This window comes from Strigops habroptila, chromosome 1, assembly GCF_004027225.2.
Source record: "Strigops habroptila isolate Jane chromosome 1, bStrHab1.2.pri, whole genome shotgun sequence".
Lineage (NCBI taxonomy): Eukaryota > Metazoa > Chordata > Aves > Psittaciformes > Psittacidae > Strigops > Strigops habroptila.
The window spans coordinates 12,213,350-12,233,758 of NC_044277.2; the positions used below are offsets into that span (position 1 = coordinate 12,213,350).

The 20,409-nt window shown below is 44.5% G+C and overlaps 1 protein-coding gene across 9 annotated transcripts in view; it reads right to left on the bottom strand.

The window, feature by feature from the left end:
• Nucleotides 1-20,409, bottom strand: part of ZHX2 (zinc fingers and homeoboxes 2) — a 75,627-nt gene that overhangs the window by 43,084 nt on the left and 12,134 nt on the right. The window contains exon 1 of one of the 9 annotated variants that reach the window (XM_030493832.1): nucleotides 203-348. The exons of the other annotated variants lie outside the window; for them this stretch is intronic. The gene's annotated coding sequence lies outside the window, so the exon portion shown is untranslated. Of the gene's footprint in view, nucleotides 1-202; nucleotides 349-20,409 lie in introns of those variants that run through there. 9 annotated transcript variants of the gene reach the window in all.

Genomic DNA, 20,409 nt, shown 5'->3' on the forward strand with positions numbered 1-20,409 from the left:
GAATCCACATTTCTTAGGCCAAGCAGACAGTGGAGAGCACTCACACACTGATGTCCTAAGATACTGCCGCTGTGGTTTCGACTGGAAATACCCACAAAACATCTGCTGCTGCAGACATGCACCAGAACAAGCTCTGCTTGACTACTGGGATCTTGGACAAAATGCCATTCAAATTGCCTTTCTCCTCCTTAAAGGGACTCACCTGCTGTGTCCCAGAGCTAAAGCTGTCTTTCCTCATTTTTCCCCTACAGAAATGGGAGAGGAAGGTTTAGCTTCAGCAACTGCAACTGCAGAACTGATATAAAAAATTTCACCTTTCACACCTGAGAAACACCATGCCTGCAGGTCTGCAAAGAATAGATAAAGAGAAAATAAATGGTCATGGGACCTTTCTGAGTAAAAGAAATACACGCAGCAAAACACCCTGCTAGTTCCTCAAGAAAAGAGGCAGAAGCTTATCGATTGCTTCAGCAGCACCAAAAGCACAACCTGCATTTTCATCTCAAGTTGAAGTATTGAGTTTGAAACTTCAGGCCAGAGGAGGGACAGCTGGCAAACCCAAAAGAAATCACTTGGAGGCTTTTACTCCTTCCCAGCAGGTTAGGAAGGTATTTTCTGGCTCTTTTCAAAAGAAGACACAACTTGATTTTGTGAAAGAACATCATGGCTAGTAGAGGAGCTGGGAGGCCAGGAGCTGTTATACAACCAAAACCATTTTTTAAGAGCTTAGAATAGAAAAAGCTGCATGTTTATTCATAGATAAAAGGGAAGCTGCTTCTCGCTTTGCTCGATCTCAGAGTAAGGCAAAAAATTGCTAGTTTCACTGAATTGCAAAAAAGAAATAAATATACGGGATAGCTGCCGATTTTGTGCTGTTTACACCTCCACCACTTTTGGACTCAGCCGGCCACCTTCTGTTGCCCTTCCTCCCTCTTTTGGGTTAAATCCTCCATTCCCCCATTGTAGGCTGCAAGCCTGGAGCCAAGTTGTTCCTGTATTTAATGGACTTAGTCCAGTTACCTCATACCGAAACCACTATCTGAAATCCTGCTTTTTCAGTGCTGTCCCCAACATGCAAAAGTGACCCTACATCTCACCAACAGGACCAAAACCACCCCCAGGAATAAAACACTTTTAATGAACAACAAAATCACCTGTAGTGCAACACAGCTCCATTTTTCCCTGATCTCTAACCTCTGCTTGAAAAGTTAAGTAAAATAATTACATATGTATGGTGCTGTTGCTTCTTAGGACTATATAATGAGCCTTACAATTTTTGGTGCGTTTCCTAAAGACCCAGCTGGTGAAGTTTCTGTGATGATCCCTGCTTTCAGAAACATAAAGCAGGAAGATATCTCCAGAGTTATTAAATCCAGTCCCTTGCTGGTGTACTCGTACTGCACAATCCTCTTCACAAAGCATGTAAAAAGTTTCTACTCCTTATGGCTATGAGAATATGATTTGGGTTTAACATAACAGCTCAGAAACAAGTTGGTAATATATGTATATACATATATATACACACATATTTCAGATCTCTTAAACAATTTAATGGTTCTGGGAGATCTGCTGCTTTTGAAAGCCTGGAGTTAGGCAATAGGGAAATCACAGAATCATAGAATGGTCTGGGTTGGAAAGGACCTTAAAGCTCATCTAGTTCCAACCCCCTGCCATGGGCAGGGACACCTTCTGCTAGACCAGGTTGCTCAAAGCCCCATCCAACTTGGCCTTGAACACTGACAGGAATAAGGCAGCCACAGCTTCTCTGGGCAACCTGTGCCACCCTCACCACCCTCACAGTAAAGTATTTCTTTCTTATATGTAACCTGAATGTCCCCTGTTAACGTTTGAACCCATTACCCCTTGTCCTATCGCTACAGTCCATGAAGAAAAGTTCCTCTCCAACATCCTTGCAGGCCCCCTTCAGATACTAGAAAGTTGTTATGAGGTCTCACAACCACATTTCACAGAGAAATGTAATTTTTTTTGAAACAGGTATGTAATTACTAATGAAAAGAGAACTCTTGCCCAAGTTTATTGTCCTGAGCATCCCTGTGTCGGCAGCTCTTGAGTAGTCTCCCGTGAGGGCATGCTTACTCCAAGACAGCTCAAGGCAGAGGGGGCAGCTCTCCTTGGCATGAATACATCACTTCCCTGAAACACATCACAACTCCAGGATCAGGTGAATTCAGATCAGGCCTCCCCATTCCACAGGAGGGCATCCATGCAGGCGTCACGTCCCCACTTATATCAGCCATGCCACATAAACACCTGCACACTCATAACAACAGCCAGGGAGATCTGGTGGTATCTGCTGGTCCTTGTACACATACAAAACAGATGATGGTGATTTGTGAATTACCACACACCACCTGGTTCACAGGAATTGCTTGTGTGTAACATTGCATGGCAAAACAAAATAAAAAGATTTTTAAAACACTTTTTTAAAGTATGTAACTTGAGAAACACCAGCACTCGCATGGTTTCTGCACCCCAAACACCACAGCACTAACCACCTGAAAATGGGATTGGTTTGCTTTGTTCGCCATGAAATTTCTCACAAGAAAGGATTGCCAAGATAACTTGAGTGAGCTAAAATGTAAATCTTGAGCTGCTGTTAGGGCTGAGGGGAAGAGAAATAACTGTTCGGGAAAAGAAATAACAGTACTTTTTAGCTGCTTGACAGAAAAGTTCCTTTGAGACTCTCAACCTACAGAAATGATCAATTTTGCAAAAGAACATTTTACAGAGAAAAATGGAGTTGGGAGCCCTGAAAGCACTTGCTTTCCCCAGCTGTGCTCAAGACGAAGCAAAATAAACCCCAAACTCCTCCTGACCTCTTTTTCTGAAATATGCCAACTTGGTGGTTTAAACCCTGTGGTCAGACGAAAGCATCGCTTCTGGGCAGGTTGTGCCAACCCTCTGCAACACAACAAGGTTTTGGTGCTTCTCCCCCATCACTACCAGTGACCCATCCCCATGGCCTGCCTGCCCCAATGGCCAAAATGTGCTGGCTCAGGCAATGGGTCAGGGCAAACTTTCTTCATTAAGCTAACGGGCCCAGGGATGCTGCTTTCCTTCACTGCTGGCTCAGTGAGGCAGGAACACAGCAAGGCTGGCAGCCACCCACCATGTCCCCACTTCTATCTTATACCTAGATTTCCCTAAAAGCTACCATGATCAAAATTACCACCTTAGCAATCTGAATTACTTCTAACACTAGACTAGAAATGCCTTCTATTGAATTAAATATGCACAGCTGTGTCGGAAATGGGGGGTTTGCAGCACGTAGATTGCAGACTGTTATTACAGCGTGATTAGCAGATACAAGTGTTCCTGAAAGTCGTCTGTCTCCACATGCTGAAAACTCCAGTTATCCCGACGGATCCTGAGTGCCCCATCACCCCTTGGCTGCTAGTCTGGTCCTTGTTAAACATTCACCAAACCTGGCAGACTTCAGCACAAGGGAGTAATCTGCTCACGAGCATCCTTCTCTTCAACACCATTTTATACAGCTAATAAAATTAATCCATCCCTGCCCCCATCTCTATGACAAATGCATAAAACACAATCCAGTTTCCATCAAATACCTGAACAGGCAGTGAGAAAGCTACTAAAAAAACCTGAAATGCTCTGAGGCCTGTGCGAAAGCACACAGAACACATGCAGATGGTGATGCTTGGAGAAGCCCGTGGATATCCCTCACACCTCTCTATCCCCAGCAGTCTTACCCCTGCCCCACTCGGTGCTCAGCGACCTTTCTCCAGCCTTCTGAATGAAGCTGAAACACAGATGGATATTTCCACCTCACAGCTCGGGAAAACTACTGGTGAAGACCTGGAAAGAGCAAGAGGCTCCTGCCAAGGGTCACCTTCTCCACCCCAGCAGTGTGACAACCACTCACATGAGGTCTTAATCCACACTGCACCATTTGCAGGCAACTGTGAGCAGAAGCTGTCCCAGGGAGTCACTCCAAGGCCACAGCACGCTGCAGCTCTCCAGCCTTTGCTTTCCCCAGGAAAACATCTACAAGCTACAGGAATGGATCGAACCCCTCTTCGTAGTGCCTTCTTAATGTCACCAGCTGCTTTTGGAAATATTTGGAAGCATAAGAATAAGTGAAGACCAAGTAACAGCAAATAAGAGTAAATGAGAGCTGAGGTTGTACAGCCTTTCTGCACCTCAGTTTCCATTGTTAAATTTAGATCCTCGGGAACCAGAGCGCTGACCAAAATGAAAGAGAATGGGAAAGCATTGCTCAAAGCAGATTATATTTGCTTTTCAACACATCCCCCAGCTGTGGATGTCAGCAGAGAAAGGTATATTACATTCTTTCCTACCTCCTTAACCGTTCTTAGCTTCCTTCAACAAATCAAAGTGTTTTCTTGAAGGGTGAGAAATCTCAGTCTCATATACTATTTGGCAGCAAGGGCTTTAAAGCAAGGAGAAGAATGTTTGATCAAGTAAGAAAATTCAACCAGAGACAGTAAGCTATGTCCTGTAGGGTTCTGGCCAACAGAAAGTTCATCATTAATTTATTTGATTTTTAATAGAGTTGAACTATTTCACATTATTCCTCTTAAACCTTGCATTTCAGACTGCCACTGGCTATTTACCTACTTGCCCATAGTAATAAGCACATGGGAAAACAGTTGTTAGACCCTCCTCTGCCAAAACCATGGTTGATAACTGTTTTCCAACACAGTGGTTGCTGTAGGACGCTTTTGCTGCCCAACATATGTAAAGCAATAACTTTCATTTTATTTTTAAACAATCAAGCTGTGGACAGTTCATCTGCTAATTAATTATCAACATCATGGGATGTCCAGTCATAGAATCATAGAATCATTTACATTGGAAAGGACCTTTAAGATCATGAAGTCCAACCGTTAATCTAACACTGCCAAGTCCACCCCTAAACCATGTCCCTAAGCATCAAATCTACACATCTTTTAAATACCTCCAGGGATGGTGACTCCATCACCATCCTGAGCAGCCTGTTCCAATGCTTGTCAACCATTTCGGGGAAGAAATTTTTCCTGATATCCAATCTAAACCTCCCCTGGTGCAACTTGAGGCATTTCCTCTCATCCTATCACTTGTTACTTGGGAGAAGAGACCAATCCCCCCCACTAAAACCTCCTTTCAGGTAGTTGTAGAGAGCGATAAGTTCTCCCCTGAGCCTCCTTTCTCCAGACTAAACCCCCGCAGGTCCCTCAGCTGTTCCTCATCACACTTGTGCTCCAGACCCTTCACCAGCTCCGTTGCCCTTCTCTGGACCCGCTCCAGCACCAAAATGTCTTTCTTGTAGCGAGGGGCCCAGAACTGAACACAGGATTCGACGTGCGGCCTCACCAGTGCCCAGTACAAGGGGACAATCACTGCCCTGGCCCTGCTGCCACACTATTGCTGACACAAGCCAGGATGCTGTTGGCCTTCTTGGCTGCCTGGGCACAAGCTGGCTCATCCTCAGCTGGACATCAACCAACACCCCCAGGTCCTTTTCTGTGGGCAGCCTTCCATCCACTCTGTCTTCCTCAAGCCCACAGCGCTGCAGTCCCTGTATTCAGGTCCATCCAGGTGTCATCATAGAAGTTTGCTGAAGAGACATGGCAGGGGGGTTGGAACTAGATGATCTTAAGGTCCTTTCCAACCCTTACTATTCTATGATTATATGCTGTACACAGGGGACAGCCAAGAACCAAACGCTCCTTCTCTCCCCTCCAAATACCCTGGCTCACAACAACAGCAGTGCTATAGAGGAAAAGACCAACAGAGAGAGAGAGAGAACTGAAGCAAATACAATACAAAAACATGCTAACCCACATCAGTCCCCATGGTCTAAATGCATGTGCCAATCTGGAAAGGATGGGGGTCATCATTACGGACTGCCTATAAGAGGTATCATGCAGGCAAGTAGGGCAAGCGATGCAAGCAGCAGCCCATCAGCACAACTTCACGTGTGCACGCTATTTAACCTGGACTGCAGCCAGAAACATCACTAGCTACGTTCACTGCTTAGATCCACCGTCAGAGTGACACAATTTAAAGCCTCCCAATAGCGCTGTTAGGTTTGTCCTGGTCTCTCCAGTTTCAGCCTGATTCCTCACCACATGACCCAGCCCAGCAGCAGACACTCTTTTCTCCTGCTCTTAATTCATTCCCTCTTTTGTTTCCCTCAACCCTCAAGCTGAAAATAAAAACAAAAAAGACAACTTAAAAGGAAAAAAGAAAAAAAGACTGATCAAGGCCAGCCAGCGACTACATTTTGCTGTTATAAAAATAAATACAAGAGGAAGGGGTTTCCCTTTTCCGGCTGCTTAGACCATTCCTACTTTTGGCTGTAAGCACCCATGTGTTTGCAAATTCCTGCCAAACACAGCAGCCGTCAGTGAAAAAGTGGTACAAGAAACGAAATGAGCACAGGGTGTAAATATAAAGCAAGAAAGCACTTTGCTCCTTTCAAATAACTGTGTTTGTGCTTCATTTGCTCATGAAGACCAGCACAGTTCAGTGTTATTGAGTCTCTTATTTTCAGTAAGAGTGTCCATGTGTCCATATTTGGAAGTTAAGTGAGATACACCTGGGTCAGCATCCCCTACATTCATGCCAAGTGACCTATTTTCAGCTACAACTCATCAAGGAGGCACAAGAAGACCATAGGAGAGGTTGACAGAGTCCCCTACACATACACTGCTATATGGTCCTGGTGGGTGCTGAGCTTCGGCTCTCTCCTCACTGTAAACTTCTGGAGCAGCCCGTTGCAGGGGAGCCTCTGCTGCATTCGCTCCCCAGCCACACAGCCCCAATGCCCGCACTTCAGTCCCCGCTGTGCTCCAGCAGATGCAGCTGAAAGGGGAAAGCCTACACGCGCTGAGAAACCCTGAGGACTGGAAAGGCTTGGGGAAATCCCCACAAAGCAGCTGTTTTGTGGCCCTTTCTCCCTATTCTGGGGATAGCCAGCACAGTCTGGGCACTGCAGCTGCTTATTCTGTTAAGACTTGGTAACTTTGGTTCCATCCTTCCCCTCCAGCTAGACTTTAACAAAGGGATGGAACAAAACTTTCTCCTTACAGCCTGCCAGCCTCACGGTCCCACAAATCTGTCTTATCAATTTATTACCTTCACTGTGATGATGTCTGCATTGAACGCTGATGTGTTATGCTTCCAGGTCCATAGCACTGAACAGCTTGGGATGTTTTTGGAAGCCGAAGCAAAACAGGTTCAGACACGGCGTATTTGAGTCCTGCAGACCTAGGAGCTGGATCCTACTTACACTGGAATACGTCTATGGCAGCAGATGCTTTTTACAGCTTTCTACCTGACTCAGAATCCAGGGCATAATTACGTTTCTGAGAGCGAATCCTGCTATTGGGATACACCTTTGCCACTCACTCCAAAAGGAGCAGGTTTGGAGCAAGGAAGATAAAGCGCAATTCACATCCTACTGTGAAGAGCTGTTCAGAAGAAATGCACTTTCACCCTTTAAAAATCAGACAAAACCAGATTTCATACAAAATTTATCCTATCCTTCCACATAACCAGCAACATGACATTGATTTCCATCTCATGATATACTTAATTAAGGGGAAAAAAGGTTCACATGCACACCCCTTTCTCCAGTGCTCCTTGTTATTCCTCCAGAACAATTCTTCAAAGCTGCTGAGATCACTGTATGTTACCTCCTTTTTGAAGGATCAGATACATTGCATCAAAAAGCATGCAGGAAAAGTTCTAGGGCATGAAACCAATTTTTGCACACTTTTATCTGGGTCAGCTTTTCTATTGATTCTGCAAATACTGTATCATTTTTATTTTTTTTTTCTTTAAAGCTAAGGCTTTATTAGTTTAAAAAGAAGAAAAAGAGAACATCAAAACTTAAGTCAAACACTCCTCTGAGCCAAGGATTAGTTTTGTTGAGTGACTCCAAATCAAAAAAGTAATTTTTTTTTTTTTCTATATAAATATATATATAAAATGGTCTAACTAACAATGAAAGAGCATCTGGATTGATTTCTAAATTCACTAAATGCCCTCTCCCATACTGCTTCTGTTTTTATTAAATACTATTTAACATCTTTGCTGTTAGGTGTACAAAACTTAGGCAGCTGACGACATCTAGGGAAACTAACATAAGACAAACACATTAAAACCACTCAGGCACATTTTACCATTAATTCATCCCTCCCTTTCTCTGCCCCTCTGCCAAGTTTTCCTCCATGGTTATGAACTATTTGGCAGAGCCTCCAGCTTTGCTTTATGTTGTTTCATCAACCCAATGTGTGTCTTGAGGCGCTCTGAAATAGAAATAATAAATAAGAACTGGTCTCGGGTGACAAAGGGTTGGATTCTGTCTTAAGAGGAGATGACTTGTTGCAAACAGCATAAAGGTCTTGTATCACCTTCACCTGTACACATGGGTGGGAAATGGAGAAAGGATGCTTCTAGAAGTATGCCTACAAACAGATGCCAGTTTGTAGTAAGAGCAACTCGGACAACTTGATTGCAATCCAGATGACAGTAGAAAAAAACAAAGCAGTTGGGAATTCTAATTAACTTCTGGTGAAAACAAAGAGCTAATGAACTGGCTCTCCAGCGTGTTTCCAGGAGGAGTCCTTTTACTTCTGAGAGATGCTTTTGCATATTTTGGTGGTGGTGTGATACTGGGAATAACAACACATTGCCCAAGAGCCTGACTAGCTTCTGCTGGAAGCCGGGCACCCGCTTTGGCAAGACCAAACACAGGGACCCAGCACATGGCGAGCAGGACCATTTGCATATGCATTTCCCAGTCAGAACCCAAGAGGGGTCTGACCAAGCCGAGCATTGCTTTCCTGGCTCTGGGATGCCCATGTGGCACACTCGAGATCCAGAGGATCATCAGGAGGATCCCTCAGCCTTTTTATATTCCATTTTCCCAGCCTGGAGAGCTGGGATGGAAAGATGAGTAACCATTTCCACCACACCTATTGTGTAACACAAACAAAACCCCCAGTCTGACAGATTTCTGATATGCAAACGATTAAAGCCAAACATTTTCTTGCCACAATTTTACCCAATTAAGCCTTGCTGTCATTAGGGGCACTGTGCCAGTCCTGCGCTAGGCTGCTGGATGCTGCCTCCAGCGTTGTACATTTGTAACCAAAGAGCTGCAGACAAGTGAGCTGTGCTCACCGCGGTCCCCTCACCCAAGGGTGACCTTCCTTCCAGCACCCCACCATGCTGTACTCCATCCACTGCTGAAGTGCAGTTCTTAATATACAAGAGTTGCAAGAATTATTGCTATATGGCACCCCAACTTCTCTCCTCCCCCATGCATTAACTGGCTGCTTGAAGCTTTGTAACCTTTCCAAGAAAATGCGTTGAAAAATAAGACTGGGGAGCTCATGTTAAATAGGGAAATGAAAACTCATTGCTAGCTACCTCAAAAAACTAGGCCAGGCTCCTCTCAACCAAATCTCCAGGTATCTCTGAAGCAGTAATGGCACAATTCTTAAAATACGCTCAGGCTGACTAAAGGCTGGCTTCCAGCGCTTGCTACACTTAAAGCATTAGCAGTGAATTTGAAAATCAAACAGGCACAATCATTTTTGAAAGAAACCTCCAAACACAGGGATGCTCGCTGAACTCCTGCCCTGGCTTGCTCTCCCATCTCAAAACACACTGAGATGTGACCTTGGGAAAGCCAGAGGTACCAAACTTGGTACCAGCCAAGGAGCCAACGCCTTGGATGTTGGTCCAAATTCAAAGCAGCGTTGAAATTGGCTGCAAACCCTAAATTCCTGAGGCTCTTGCCTACCAGCCATCATCCTGCTCCTTCCCCAAGACTGGGCCCCAGCGCCAGCCTTGCTGGGATGCGCGGCATGGATGGCAGAGGGGAAAGTGGAGGGCTGAGCAGGGACAACTGTCTGATGGACCTCCCTGCTGGGGAAGGTAACCACAGAGCAGATCTTAACACAAACACACATCCCACCCTAACAGGACACCTTCCCTGGGGGAATGGTTCTTTTCGTTGTGCGCCACATCCCAGGCCCTCTCCTTCACTTGCTCCCTTCATGCTTCATTAGTGGAGAGGCGCCGAGCTCTGCCCACCCTCCTTGCTCCAGCTAATGACTGCAAAAAGCAGGACTGAGTAACCAGCAAGTACTTTCCCCTCCTCTCCTTCACACGGGGGGGAAATAAAGGCTGCTTTCCTTTAGCTGCCTTCCCTGCCTTCCTATCAAGCATTAGAGCACCCACTCCACAGTAATGATTTTATATGGAAAGTGTTTTCATCCTCTTATTATGGATGAGGTAAAGCAAGACTGATTGATAGTTCAGATTTATTTATGTTACCTCAGTTTAAACTAAGACTGAAGCTTTGCAAGTTTGCAAATCCAGCTTTGCTGTGCCCATTACTCGACTGAGACCACCACGTCCCAGAAATGCCCATGGGAGCACGGTGGGCTCGGGCTCCCATTGCCACCAGGCCACCCTGCTACCCATCCCACACCTTCAGATGTGCATTTTGGCCTGCTTACTAACACCTAATTTAAATATTGAGGCCACTTTGCAGCAAATATACATGCTTTTGTGCCTGTGCTCTTGCATGTGGACTTCAATGAACAGCTTTTGGCCACCCATCCCATGACAGGTCGTAATATGTGAGGCAGTTCATCTTCTTCAGCAGAACTATGAGGCAAATGGGTAATGTTTGAATATGTTGAACCTGAACCTCTCAAGCTGAATTCAGAAATTACTACAGGCAAATATAGTCAGAGATCACTGGAGAAACTGACTGGTAATGCTCACATTTATATAAAACCATAGAATAGTTTGCCTTGGAAGGGGCCTTTAAAGGTCGTCTAGTCCAACCCCCCACATACATACAATCTCTCAGTGAAGGTAACAGTGGTTTTGAAGTATCTTGTATAAAGCAAGTTAAATAAACACCTTCAAATAAAGCTCAGCAACCCTCCAAATCCAGGCAGGGTAGTTCATCTCTCTTTACCCTGTCCTTTGTGTGTCTTTAAAGTGGCCTGTGAAACTGGTCATAACTTTGCCACTTGATTTCTTTACTTCACAACACTTTAGGACAACTTCTGAATAACTGGGAAGCAGCATGGCAAAATCAGCCAGAACATTCTCCACTGTCCAAAGGCAAACTGCAAAACTTGGATTTAATTTGTATTCATATGCTTGCATTTTCCAGATTAAATGTGTGGTCTAAGCAAAAATCTCAGCCAGAGTCTCCACTGCCTTCACCCAAACTCAGCCATGAGCCCACTGAAACAATCAGGATCCCACTCAGGCCCCAAAATCCCTTTTATTTAGAGCACTTTGCCTTACAAGGAGCTCTGTAATGCCCCGTTCAAACACACAGTGATCAGGAATTTTATTCTTGATGGAAGCTGTATTAAAATGTTTTTCTACCGTTCTCCGCGGGGTTTCATATTTTGCATGTGTGACACTGCAGACATTGTCTGCAAGAAGCTGTAGATCCTGACTGCATAAAACTACCCTAAATCTAGGGCATCTACAGACCAATTTGACCCCTAGAATCAAGATGCTCAAATCTCCTCTGCTGCAAAATAAAGGCAGAATTTGGTCCTGGAAGCTTAAGGTTGCTCCTCAGTTTGCAGCAGAGCCTAACTGGAAATCTGTCAAGTTTCTAGTCAGCACCTCAAATAGCCTTGTCAAGTCATATAATCAGCAAGAAGCAGCCAAGGCAGTGTTTTATTGTCAGGGAATGTAAACAAATAGCAGGCAGTGCTGCTCATCTATCTCAGATTGGTGCATATAATTTTAATTAAAGCATTTATGTAAATACAGATGCAAATTAGGTTCAGTATAGCATCTGGCTATCAGATGCTACACTATACTATCAGAGCCCTGAGGCTACTGGCAAATTATCAGCATGAGCTTTCATGATGTGAAAGCACCAAATCCAGTGTTGGTCCAAATGCTGTATATTTTATTTGGCCCAAATCGGCAGTAAAACACCATATTGGTACATACATAAGAAGTTAAAAAGCCTTCTATTTGAAAAAGAGCTCTTAGGAGGTAAACCAACATCATTAGAATCCATTCTTTTGACAGCCCATGTCTAGCAAGAAAAAAACCCTTTCCGCATTTCTGCAACACCTATCAAAGGAACTCAAAGCGCCTCTGAAATGTTAATTAATCCATACTCTCCCCAAGGGAGATCTATTTTAAAGATGGTTATATGGAGTCTGCATTCATCTTTCATTTGCCAAAGGCTAGCAAGAGGGAAAGCCACAGAGATGAAATCTGGACCTAGGAGCCTTGATTCTCTGCTTCTCCATATTCTTATCACAAGACCTCCCTCCCCAAAAATCACAAGAACTCGCTCACACCAGAGGTGCGAACCTCTTTGGCCTAGATATCCCTGCCTCAAAGTAGTGTTAACTTCAAAACCTTTTTAAAACTGCAAAGGCAACTACATGACAAGAAAAATAAGGGAAAACAAATCACAAGTGGAGGAAAAAAACAAACCACCCAACTTTTGAAAATCGAAGGAATCTTTAGATCATGCCAGAAGGATCTTATCTTTGGAAAATGAAAAGGTATGACCAAGGTAACGTTCACAGCAATATCAGCATCAACTTCTGCTGATTATTCCTTCCCTCAAGGTGCACTTCCATCTTTACAGCGTTGCAAGTGGAGATCAATTCACCTTCTTTCAGAACCCTTCATTAAGACCAACTCTTGGAAAGAGCCAACAGCTCCTAAGGCTTAAGAGCACACTTAACTTGATCAACATCAATGACACTTAAGCACATGCTTAACATTTTCCCTGCAATACCCTTGCAAATTTCCCAGGGTATGGATTTCCCACCTGCACTGAATGAAGTGAAATCACATTTCCAATTTATTCAGAATGGATGCAGAAGCTGACTGGAAACAATTTTTATTACTATTGACAAAGAACAGTAGGAATAAACGCAGTAAGGTATGGAGTCACACAGGTACATTCACAGCGTGACAAAAACAACGTGACACATACATGACATATCATTACGATGACAACATTGTTTGGAAGACGTGTAACCAGCATTTTGTAAGCATATGGTCATATACTGGCCCCTTCCTGTGCTCAAAATTAAAAACAAAACAGAGGGACAGGAGCTAAAAGCATCAAGCCACAGACTGGCCTGTTTGCATTCCTTTGCCCTGATATCAGTTATAATGGCTGCACATTCATTTAAATGCTTTGCTTATTGACTTATTTATTTTATTTGCCTTTAGCATTTTGCTTCCAAAAGCAACCCCCAATAGACAGGTAAAAATAGCAAGTATTAGTTTTGAACGCTGGCTTGCTGGTGTGAATTCCTACAGTAACGGTGAGTTCCCGGGGTGAGTGTGAAGAGGAGGAATGGGGAATGAAAATGTAATTAAGGACATTACACCGAGGTCCCATCTCCTGTGATCTGCTGGAACGGGCTAAACGTGACAGCTTCATGCCCTGGGAAGCCGGGCATCCCTGCTCTCCATAGCTATAAAGAGAACTGGCATATATATACAGCAAACTTGCTGGAGGTGAGTAACATTTCAGGCTCAGCTCCCCTTTAGCATGTTTGCATCTTGACTGGACCCTGGTCTAGCAAAATCATCTCCCCTTTGCAGGCAGAAAAAATGCCAAGTTTCACTGTGGGGGAAAGACTGTTACAAAAGGTGAGACACCATCTTATTTTGGGAGAAAATCAAGCTGAAATCACAGCCTTGCCATGTATTTGTTTCAAGTCAGAACCCACACTCCTCACGGAGGCCAAGTTGGCCATCCAAATGCTTTCTTGTTGGTAATTACATCTCAGTAGACTTTTATCTGTTCTGAGACTTAATTGGGCAATTCCAATAGACTGAATGATTGCACTGGTTTTGCCAAAGGCAGTAAGTAACTTTAAACATACAAGCAAACAGATAAATAAGTCTTGCAGGTCTGACATGGCATTTGCCACTTGTGGCACTCAGCTGGCGCATCCTTAGGGACCCATTCAGAAATTGGTGTGTCCTGTACTGTACTGACAAGCCAAACTATCCAGGTAGCAACTCATAACCCAGGGACATGGGTGCACCAGATGAAAAGGAGAGGCAAGAAGATATGGTGCCAGCCAGGCTATGGAAAAGGAGGTTTTAATTCTGTGCCTGATCCTGCATAACCCATTTTTATTCCTCAGTGCTTCTACACCTAATTCTTGTAACAAAATCTTTCTGTATTACAAACATTAGGATGCAAAATATCAAACAGATACCAGGTGCTTGCATTTTAAAAGAGATGGGATTAAATAAGCACCAACAAACTGCTCTCTTCTCTGCTTCTCCAAAGAGGCTGGGGATGACCTTGTGTTTTTCTCAAGCAAAGAAATGTGTAACTCTAAAAGGCTGGGGAGGAAGAGAGGAACAGTTATTTCACCAAAGGACCTGTAGTAGCAGTGTAACAACATAAGCTTTTGAAGGGAAACGGGGATTAAAACTAACTGTGGAAAGACAGGGTAGGTGGTAAAAACCCAACAGTTACATGTCTTTTCTGACTCAGGGGGTGAAGCTGGGCTAGGAAGAAGGAAGGAGGTTGCTCTGCCCAAGAGGTAAAGTTGTGCCTTGTTTCCTCTGTCTGCATATTTTTCCACTTTTTATTTTTGGATCTTGCAACATTATCCAGCATTAGATGGCACAGAGCTAGAATAGCAGCTGCCGTGCCCCACTCCAGAGCATGTCGGGAACATCAAAACCACCCGGCAAAGGATGATGAGAGAGGACCTGCAACATTAAAACATGCCTTTCACCTGTTTTACTCGAGGAGGATCTGAAAACATGCCTTTCAAAAGTCACAGGAACTACGACCCCAGAAGCACTCCAGCAGCAGAGGAACACCCATGTAACCTTGTCAAAATGCTACACGGCAGACAGAGCTATAGCAGCAAAGCTCTGGTCTACAAGAGCGCAGCAGGTTGGAGAAAGGGTGGATTCCCCAGCATATGTACACCGTGCCTCCGTGCCTTAGGGCTGTGCCAGCACGGCTGTGCGGCTCAGGAATCACACCTCTTCACGCTTCCTGGCCAGTACAGCTTTGCTGGCAGAACTCTATAGTGTAGGCATGACTTAACCCCAAGCTATTTTCAGAAGGCGGTGAGATGCAAGCTAACTTCCCAGCATACATGACAACCCACGTAATACAAAATCCAGCCTTTGTGCCTTTCCACACAAAGCTGCTCAGTCCAGCAGAGGTGGGGACCATCGGATGCTGTCAACTGAGAATCAAGATGCTGATGGCCTGAAAGAAATGGTTTTGTAAAAAGGCCAACAGGACAGTTTTCATTGATATGCAAACTCCAGATAAGCGCTGTTTTGGGGCCCATCACGCCTCGTTAGTGTGGAAGGAACCAACTATGCAAGCATGGCAGTTGCAAGGCAAATTTGTGCTCCTTAAGCCAAGGAAAGCACAATACAATAAACAGCATCAGTGGCAAAAATGAGAAAGTACACGTCCCAAAGAACAATCAAATTCTTCTGACAAGTCCAAGTTTAAGCAGGCCTTGCAGGACAGCTTCATCCCAGACTCAACCAAGAACAATTTTATTTGGCTGGCTGTCCTGTTCCCTCATTTCTACCCATGAGCTATAAGGCTGGTTTGCCCTTTCTTCCTCTTAATTTTGGGCTTCGATCACGTTTTCCTGAGTCAGAATTTACCATGAACCAAAGTGGCTGTTGGCTGGAGTACCCACCAATTTAAGAGCACATGAAAATTTAAACTACACTTCCAAACCTGGGTACCTCCCCCCTGAGAACACAAGGCAAATACGGATGCAGCTTGGTTTCTACCAAGAATGCTGGAGACCCACAAGTCCCAGTGAAGTACTGATACCCCACTGATCACTTAGATGCCAAGACGCCACTTTAAAGGTTAGATTTTAGAAACCACTATTCATAAATGTGAGCAATCATTTTTATCTTGACAAGACATGAGTACACTGCCAGGGAAAGAAAATGAATAATGAGTTGCAGCATCCTCCAAAGCACGGTCCTGTCCTCAGACCAAACGTATTGAAATCAGGAATCTGCCCAAGACTGTGAACAGACATGCTTTTTCCTTGGAAATGTAACCCGCAGCTGAGCAGAATACAGAAGACACATCTGGAACCTCTCTGCTGCCAGCAGCTCTTTTAGGTCACGTTATGACACCACGAACCAAAATCTCATGTTTCTTCCAGTTATTTTGTGGGATACAGTGACCTTACTGAAAATGTTAGTTATCACTGCATTTTCTCACATCATTGACACTTGATCATTGATGCCCTTGGCAGAGATCAGACACAGCCCCCCAATTATTACACTGGTCTGCCCTCTGCTCAGGAACGGAGATTCTCCAACATCCCTCACCTGTGACTCAATCCCAAACTCATAGAGGAGGAAAAGGGTCTGTTTTGGGCAGACTCCTACTAACTACCAAGGAGGGAATGAGGAAAGGGCTCCTAAAACTTACATGGAGCTTCATGGCATGAGGGGGCAGATCTTCCATGAGGAAGAGAGCAGCTCTGCAGATGGAGAGGTAACAGCAGCACTGGTAACTAATAATTAACGATGATGTGCTCAGTAGCCTCCACTGCAGCTGTCTCTGAAAGAACTGCACCAGCCAAGCGACAGGGGCTCAGTTCCTGCATCTACCCATTTCCTGGGTAGATGGGTATTGAAACTATTGAATTGCTTCAACAGTGACAAGGGTTGCTCAAGATCTGGATGCTATTCTTGCAGCAGCAGAGTCCCAGAAGTCTTCCCCAGAGACACTTACGCTAGTTTTGAGGCCAAAACCAGATGGCATTCAGCAAGCTGCTGGGATGTTCCTGGAGATCAGTGTGCTAATGGAGTCCCACTAGGGCCTGATGCAGTCATACAGGGCACAATATGACCATGTTCTACCACTAAGTTGTGGCTACTACCAGGCTGCCTGAGCAGGCTCTTCATTCACCTTGTCCTAGCAGCATGAATTGAAGCTGTTAAGATAAACCCTTAAACACTGCTTCAATGAAGTACCGGACAAATTGTGTCCTGGATCCATCGTAACTTTGCTTCATCAACTAAAAGGAATGGCTCCAGGAGAGAAACCAAGCATCCCTTGTGATTTGATGCAATGTGAGATAAAATATTCGCACTCTGTAAGAAATAATGAGAAAGTTGTACCAGCAAATGCTTCTGATACGGATCTATTTTGCTGCTTGGCTCTACTCCGGTGCTACCTGCAAGCCCAGACGCTCAAGCAGTATTAAAGGGTGGCCATTCCTGACACACCCTGCATCTTCCAAACACACAGGAGCCTTTTTACTCTAAAGGCCAGCTGCATATGGAAAAGATGCTTAACTTTGTACAGACTGCTCCTCACTCCTGGAGTCATACCTGTTCTCTTAAACCACATCTCCCTACTTTACAAAAAAAAGCCTTCCACATGTATTTACACTAGTGTTTGCTCTGTAGATGGCTGTGGGAAAGAAATATAGATTTTAATCTGCTTGTCGCTCCACCACCCAAGCTGCAGTTGGGATTTAGTGGACAGGCTCTTTATTGCTGGTAAAATGAAAGTGATGGGAAGAACACGATTTTATCTCAAAAATCTGGATGGAGGGGAAAAACAGCTTCCCTGCTGCTTCCTGGTACTGGAGGGAGCTAAAACAGCCTGCACCTTCCCAGGGAAAACATTACTCAGTGCTCCTCTCTACAGTCATGCAGAAGCTCTGTTTGGGACGAGACTGGAACAACTTGTATCAGTGAGTTGGTGAGTGTCCCCTTCTTTCACATTAACCAGACTAATCAAAAGTAGCATTACAGGTTTGGGCAAAACCATTTCCATCCTCTGCTGGCTTCCTATTGCTCAGCTCCAGGCAAACTGTTCAACTTTTGTGCCTCAGTTTCCCCACCTATTAAGAGTAATAAAACCTTCCTGGAGGTATCATTTACACCTTGGTACTTGTAGAGCACAATGCAAAGGAAAGGACTACAGGAACTACAAATCATCAGTAAAGCAGCCGAGGCTCTGCTAAGAAGGCAGAAGACCAGACACTAGACTAGATTACTCTAGTTATGAATTTGACATGTTACAGGGAGTTGCCTGCAGTAACAGCTTATCAAGGGACCAACTGAGCCACTGATGCTTCACCAAACCACCAGTCCGCTCAACCCCTACAGCCAGACATGCAGCACAAGCTTGGAAGGCCAAAAAAAAGAGAGAACCTGCCAGCTTCTTCATATTCATGAGCTCTTTAATAATGCTCAACAAAACTTGGAGGCATGTTCTCTGCTGTTGCTCTTGCCCTTTTGCACAGCGAGCAAGTCATAAATATTTCAGGGGAAGAGTCCAGAAAATTTGCAAGATTGGTCCTAGCCTTTTACAGCATTAATGAGCAGGCCATTAATAGTTAATGAAGCAGCTGCTGGTGATCTCAGAGGTAAAGGCAAGACGAGAACAGCAGTGTTTGCCCATTCACTACACTGTGATAATGTGAAGGAGCGGCGTGATCCTTTTATCAAATCCTCCCCATCATGGCAAGACCCAGGAGCTGATCACAGGACCTTCAGCAGAACCATCCCCAAGCCCCCAACCTCTCTGCTGTCACCCAGGAGGGATGGAGACTGCTGCACAGGTTCTGTGCTGGCCATCCCAATGCTCCAGGCACATCGCAGGAGTGCAGAGGCCTCAGTGCTGTGACTTAAACACAACTGCAACATCTCAAACACCAGGTAGGACCACACAATGCATGTAGTCATTTATGACAATAAAAATAGTGGGGTTGTTGGGCCTTTTAAAGGTCTCAGCTGCTTGTTCAAAGCTGCACCCTGAAAGCCAAATTCACAATACAATTAGGCAACCAACGTCAAAGAATAGCTCTTGTAATTTCAGCCTCGCATGCAGCGAGAACTGGGGTGAAAAGGTGTTTTTGCTGTACTTACTCTTTCATACCTCTGAACTGACATTGCCTTGCCTGTATGTGTGCAGCCAGGAAAGCACATCACCTCTTGGTACCTTCGCTTGCTGGGAGCTTTACCGAGGAAGGGCACCAAGAGGCTGCTGCCTGCCAGCCAGGCTGCTGGGAGCAACTCCAGTGCTACAGCCCAGGCAGGGGCAAAATTAAAGGGGGTGACAAGAAGATCTGGGTAAAAGTTTAGTCATTGCCAAACTCCATTTCCTTCTTTTTATCTCTGCCAGCATCACTGATTGTTAAGGGATTTGTGAGCTTGGTTTCTGGCTGCTTCCAAGTTCGTGTGGGTCTATCAGTTCCAGCACCACAGTTCTTTTAATTTGCTGGCTAATGTTTGTCACATTTGACAGAGGTGAAAATCTTGAAGACAGTAACTTCCTACCAGTCTCATGAAAACAGACAGGGTATGAAGGAGAGATCCCCATCACTGATACCATGAAGTGGAGAGGGGTTAGTCTGACCACTCTTCAAGTGTATTCAAGAATTCAATCTCATGAGTCAAACACACTGGAAAAAAAGAAAGTGTTTTGCATCGGTCCTACTGGCCCCAGGAATAATCAGTCTGCTAGATTTCAGGTCACATCACATCCGGCTTATCACATGTGAAGCTCTTTTTGCTCTACAACTGATAAGGGTCTGCACAAAAAGTAAGCATTGGTAGCAGAGAGACTCTCTGAAGACCCCCAGGTGAATAGGGACAGCGCAGACCCATCTTCTTCAACAGCAAGCCCATGAACTGAGTGGGATTTGGAAGCAATCTGAGTATCTCCCTTTTATGTAAGTGTCCTTAGCGCAGAATGCAGAAGTTTGCACTTCAGCTGTTAGGGCCATAATGCCCAGAGCTGGCAGTCAAGAGCTTTGCTTTCTTTGGGAAGAATAAAAGGAAAAGCAAAGCTTAATTTCAGAGTTACAGTCTTAATTCCACCCTTCAAAACAGAGATGTTAAGTAGTGCAAGAGTCAAAGGCAACTGCAGCATTGGGCCCTTTGTTAAATAATTAACTATGACTTGCCTAATCTATCTGCAGGCACTCACTGAAGAGACAAAAAGCTTCCCTATCAACACCCTATACTCACCTAAACAGTAGGCTTCCAACAGGCATGTCCTGGAATGATGTCTTCTAATTTTCAACAGAAGTGGTCCTTGGCTTTACTTGCCTTCAAAAAAGACTCTGCCTTCCTGCTTTCAATGCAGATCAAAGGTGACCTTAATAGATCCTCACTGTATTAAGATCTATAAAATGAGTTTACTATGTTAAATTTCAAGTAATTTTTTTATTCTGTAATTTGATTAAAAAATATCATTTGCCAAACTTGCCTTGAAAAAAAACCAACCCCCACAACAACTACTTGGACTTAATAATAAAGTACATAATTAAGAATGAATGTATAGTGCTTCCTTTTAAAACCCATAGCACGTCACATTCCTTCGTGCTGTAAGTGGGG